The sequence below is a fragment of the Spermophilus citellus genome, assembly GCF_964194105.1.
Source record: "Spermophilus citellus genome assembly, chromosome: 14".
In the NCBI taxonomy this organism is placed as follows: Eukaryota; Metazoa; Chordata; class Mammalia; order Rodentia; family Sciuridae; genus Spermophilus; species Spermophilus citellus.
This window is the reverse complement of record NC_138194.1, coordinates 52,119,581-52,126,017: the sequence shown is the minus strand read 5'-3', so window position 1 is coordinate 52,126,017 and position 6,437 is coordinate 52,119,581.

Genomic DNA, 6,437 nt, shown 5'->3' with positions numbered 1-6,437 from the left:
TCTCCACATCCTTACTGACACTAGTCATTTTATCTTTTTATAAGAGCCATTCCACTGGCTGTGAAGTAGTATCTCATTGTGGTTTTGAGTGGTACTTCTCGGGTGGCTGAAGACATTTGAACATCTTTTCATGTCCTTTTTGGCCATTTGTGTATCTTCTCTAGAGGATAGATGAGTCCCTTCTCAATTTTTTAATTGGGTAGTTTGGTTTTCTGTTACCATAATCTAATTTTACAAACAAGAAAACTGAAGCACAGAGCCATCAGGCCATAGAGCACTCAGGCCACAAGAGGAGCAAGTGGCAAACTTGAGATTTGCACCCAGGCTGTCTGGCTTGAGGGATCTGAGTCCTGTGCTAGAACTCCTTGTTACACAGATTCCTACTTTCTCAAAATGGCTGAAAGGAAGTCTACATTGTCACCCCAAAATCTCTGTCCAGGAGGACTGGTCCCTATTGTTTTAAAAATCACCATTTAACTGCTTATATTAGTTTTTCTCTGGGTTCATCTGGTGGTCTCCTTGATGGAAGGGAAGAAACAATTGATATTTGCCATATCTTTTTCATGGCTCCATGGATTTTCAAAGATAGTACAATTTTTTTTTCATTTCATGCTTATAGCAACCCTGGAGGTGGACTAAAGACAGAAAAGTGAACTTTCATGATCCAAGCAGAAAGCAGGAGCATTTGAACCAGGACCTAGACCCACATGACTATAAATGCTTTCTTTCAAAAAACACACACACTGCCAGAAACACGGGGCTATATACCCTCTGGGTGAGTGGGCGAAGGCCTCCTGCAATGGCAGTGTTGATCTGTTGTTCCAGAGTCAAAATCCTCACTTTAGGTTGTTGTCTTTCATTAGCTATAATGGTCTAGGCCAAGTTCTAACCTAAGACTTGGTGTTCTCGTTAATGAGAAAAAAAAAAAACATTCACAAGAATATAAAGTGAGACCTGTCAGACCCTAATAGTGCTCAGCATAAATGTAAGATGGTAATGATGACCATGAGGAAAAAGGATGGTTTCAGGGGTAACCTTTTTCTGGCCCACTTTACTGCTGAAGTCTGCTCCTACCCATGGGCTAAATTGTACCTCCTCTGTCAGGACCAAAGGAAACACATCCCTGTTCATAGGAAAAATATCATCAGTGGTTTCCAAAGAGCAAAAACATTCCCTGAAAATAAAGAACAAAACAGACAATCTAGTGTCTATGCTTCAAAAAAAAAAAAAAAATCCAAGTCTTGCTGATCTCATTGCTAAAGGTGGGTAAAATGAGAAATCTGGCTCTGATTCAAGCGAGCAAATTCGATAAAGAAATTAAGCGGATGGATACAATTAGGAGATTAAGCAGAACTACCTTCTATAGAAGAGCTTTGGATTCCTCCCCTACCCATGACCACTACCACATCCCTCCTGGGGAATGGCCTATCTGGAACCTGTGTGAACCTACTGATTTATTTGGACTTTCTCTCTTTCTTTTTGCTTGGCCAGTTTTGTTTTTTGCTTGTTTGTTTGATTTAACCTTCATGCATTTGACACTTTCAAATCAAGGTTTCCTGTATAACACTGATGTTCAGTTGTGCTGGTATACACAAGAAAAAGGGGTCCATAATGGTCAACTGGGCAACCAGAAACCTGAGTTATTGCAATTGCTTAAGCCTTGCTGGGTCTCTTATTCCTTTACATATAAAATGAGTAAGTTAAATGTGGGCATGTTGGTGTACACCGGCAACCCCAGCTACTAGGGAGACCAAGTCAGGAGGATCCCAAGTTTGAGGCCAGCCTAGCAATTTAGCAGGAGGCCCTGGATTTGATCCTTGGTACAGGAAAAGAAAAAAAAAAAGGAAGTTGCATTGAATGACCCAACAGGTCCCTTACAAAGTGACTGATATGATTTTCATTAGATCAGGACTACATTGTGGATAACTAGGAATAATCAACATCCAACATGATACATTATATTTTGATGGCTCTAGAAAGTAAGTAGTGAGGGGTTGGATATGGGTAAAACCTTGGTGGAAGAGGTTTAGTATTTGTTGGTGAAGATAAATATATGCAAAATCCTGCTAACTTAGGAAGAGAAGGCTACAAAATGATAATTTATTTACTTACAATGGAGAGCGAGATTAGCCCAACTTGGGAATGCATTTGCTGTTTAGGTTGTGGCTGTGGTTGCTGAAGAAAAAAAGCTCTAAAATGCTTTGGGGGAATCTAATTTGAAAGAAACAAATGGATTACATTTTCCTAATTTAGCAGTCAGTTAACTGTGACTCATCCTTCTCTCTCCGCTCATGTGACCAGGATAGTAAATACAATATTGACAAGAAAATCCAGCCCTCGGTCGGCAGATGCCAGCCCTCCTCAGACTGAAGCTGCTGTTGAAATGGGCTTGTTTCCTGTTTTCTTTGCACAAACCAAATTGCAGGGACTGTGCCAGTGTCTATTATTGTGTCCGACGTGAAAAGGGACTGATTGCTAATTTCTAACTTATGAACTGCAAATATTATGGGGAACACTCATGCCTGCTATCCTCTACTGCTTTTAGACAGGCCTAAGTCGCAGTGAATAGAGATAAATGGACGCTTATCCTCCTCCGATTCCTCAGATGATCTGCCCATACTTTGGAAAAATCTCATTCAAGGTTCATTTTTGAGCAGCAAGAACTTTGAGGGAAATGAGTGCAGGTTGAAATCCCAGCACGGCCTCTTAATGGCTGTGTGACTTTGGAAAAGTTACTGAGCTTCCTGTTTCCCAGTTTCCTCATCCATTAATGAAAAGGAAAAATGTATTTCTTCCACACAATTGTTGAAACTAAATAGTAATATTTTAAAAGCATTTTATAAGCATTGTCTCTGTTGAAGAATCCCGAGGTGGTAACTACCTCCAGCATGGCTAACATTCCTTGGTGTGAATTGTAACCAGGGTAACAATACAAACACATCCCTATCATTGAAAGGGACAGAATACAAAGACATGCACCCATACAGTAGAAAGCCATCGAGCTCCCTCCACTCCCTATAGGATGGCAAGGAGGGGGTTTTATTTACTCCTGGAGAAAGCATGGAGTCACTGTGCTTTGAACCAATGCTCTCCTAGGGAAGTTGATATTGCTGCATTGGGGCAATGAGTTGGTAGTGCACATACACAAAGGAAAGCTATCAGTCATATGTTTGGGCCAAATATCAAAGCACACCAGGAAGCCCTTTATACCTTACTGATGTGGCTCCTGGGCTCTTCCATTGTCTAATGAAAGAGTTGATCCTGGAGTTGCAATTGACTGAAAGCATCCACAGTCAAATTGGAGATACTTCTTTTCTCTTTTCCTTTCCTCTCTCCTTCTTCCCAAACATCTTTCATGATAGCCTTTCGTAAAGGTCAACTTCTGGACACTGATGATTTATATTTGGAATTCAAGAATATGAAATCTTCAAGAATCTTTTAGGAACATGCAAATACCACCATAACAAGTAATAGTCACACCCTAGTGCTGGAAGGAACGTAAAGAGAATCTAATACAACACCCTTGTTTTTCCAAATTCAAAAATGAAAACCCCACAAGTTTCTGTGATTGGATTAAAGCTACCCTCTGAGATGGTGGTGGGGGTAGGAGATGATCCTAGCTCTCCTCAGATCCAATCAATATCATTTCTTTCCCTTGCCCATTCAAAACCATCAACAGCTGTGAATACCCGTGGGAGACACATCCATGCAGGAGACACCGACCCTCGGACCCAAGAAGGGTGGGTGAAGCTCTGCCACATTTCTGGGACTGAACGCCTCGCCACCCAGCCGGGGAGTGTGACTGGGTCACGTGTAAGGTTGGTCTCCCACACTCTGGGCTCTGGAGAGAGCAAGCTCAGGAAAATTACTGCCATGAGAGGTCCTATGCAGTGAGGGCTGCCTAAGATCCTTGGTGGTTAGAAGTAGAGGAGACACTAAGAGGAAAGGGAATGAAAAGGAGACACGAGATGGCCACAAAAATGTTCTTTATCACATTTACATTGCCAATTCAAATGTATTTCAATCTGGATTCTTCATAATGTACAACAGAAATGCACCCCATGCTAGTTTATGTTAAAGATAATTTATTAGGGCTGGGGATAAGCTCCATGGTAGAGCACTTGCCTAGTATATATGAGGCTCTGGGTTCAATCATCAATCACACACACACACACACACACACACACACACACACGGTAATTTATTATAAAACTACCAGAAGCTCAGAGAATTGGCAGGCATTCGGGCCATTCAAGGGCAAGCTCTCAGGATCCCCAGCAGGAGTTACCCTGCTGGTGGGCTGCATTTCTGTTGGAGGATTCACTGATACCCACCCACCACATCTTCATGTCACTTACCAGTCAGGGTCCCAGAGAAGAACACTGATTGGCCAAACAGATCACCCGCTCACTTGCTGGCTCTGTAACTTCCCTAGGAGGAGGCGGATGTTGCCCTCCATCAAGACAACAAACTATGAAGAAAAGGCAATTTCCCCAACTAAAATAGGGGCTGCTGTTTGGATGCTGGACAGATAGCAAGTGACAAGCAGTCATTAGAGGCTCCTCCCCAGAGTCTGAAGTGAAGTTTATAGTGTAGAACACGTTGAGAACATGGATAGGCTGACTTGCCAGAGGAGTCTCCTGGGAGAATTCATTCTGAGCAAAAAAGACCCAGACTCAACGAGGTCAACCAGGGAGCAAGACATCTTAGTGGGTAGACAGGGAAAATGATTCCAGATACAGGAGGGAATCTGTCATGTGGTTTTGGGGCCCTGGCCTGGACCACATGCACTCATATTTGAATTGTATGGACAGCAGAGAAGCTGTAAATGAAAGGTGAAAGAGCTTCTTTAATATTTTTAAGAAAACTTGAAAACAATAGCTCTAGGTGTCAGAGAACCAGGGCACTAGAAGCACCATGAGGATATGACAGGTGTGAGTCCTTCTTCCCTATTTTGCCAATGACTGTTGTAGGGACAGATGAGGCAAGGCACCAAAGATATCAGGAAACAGTTTTATTTGGCTATAGCCAGGTTCAGAGGGCACAGCTTTTGCTGTACTCAATCAATTCCCTGAACCTTGAGTTCAGGTGGTTTCAGAGTTTTATACCCAGCATGTAAGGGGAGGGGCTTCATAGTCTATAGAAGTTCACATAAAGCAGCTTTTTATTTTACTGTTCTGGATAAGTTAACCCTTCAAGGACAACACCTGAGAAGGGGAGAGCTTCTTCTCCTCTTTCTTTCCTTCCGCTGCCAGCTGTTACCATGGAACCCAATTGGTAACTTATCTTAGAAATGTAGACATCTCCGTGAAGCCCCAGCTCAAGGCTAGAAGCCTTGTTTACACATTTCTACAAACTACTCTACTGGATACATGTTTGTGAAAAACGAGTAAGGGGGTGTCCAGCACCTGGAGTGCTGATTTCTTCCCGGCCAGCGGCCAAGTAAAACAGGGCAACATGAACATTGGAAGTTTGTCTACATTGAACTCTTTTGTAGAGACTCGTTTGCCGACAGTCCTAAAATCAGCCATGGTGAAGATTTCTGGAGTTAAGACTTTTCTGTGGAGAAAGGGGGTGCCACTTCATGACCACTGTACAACAACTCCCTTCACCCACCTCAGTTAGAGGGACCCTGCAGAGTAGGCACAGCTCCCAGCAGGACATATATGTGAGCCCATGTGTTCTACCCCTCAGTGACCACTGCCTGTCTGTGCAAGTGAAAACACAAGTTATTGACTTCCAAGTTGTTCATAATGTGACCTTGACCTTGTTAGAATTCTCAGTCTGATGATGCAAAATCCAGTATGTTCTCCAAAGCAAACCCCTGTGGAGGGATGAAAAGCAGAGACTAACTAAGATGTACCAGGGGCTTCCCTTTGCCCACTAGCTTGAGTGATCTTGAGCAAGTTAGAGAATGCCTTTGACATTCCATTTCCTTGACTGTAAAATGGAAACCTTAATTCTATGTGAAGATTAAATGAGATGAAAGGTCAAATTTAGCCTAGCATACAGTAGCACTCAATACATGCATGATAAATATCTAAATAACAATAAAAGTACCTGGAATCAAGTCTACTTACAAAATATTATAAAAATCTGGATATACATATGACAAAGAAGAAAATCCAAAAGATTAAAGAGAGAAAAATTTAAAAATTCTAAGATCATGTAGGGGATGAAAAGTCATGTCCATCATAAAAGGTCATGGCCATTGCCCCTGCAACAAAAAACAGGTTAAAAAGAAAAAAGCCTAATAAATTGATCCAATGATAGTTTTATATAATCCAAGAGCCTTCAGATTAAATATCCAAAGACCCAAGGTAAACAATTCATTTTGATGGTTAGGTTCTATAAACTATAGACATCCATGTAGACATGTGATTGGGCAAAAAAGGTCATAAACTAATGTATACACAGATTTTGGAAGCCCAGTCCAG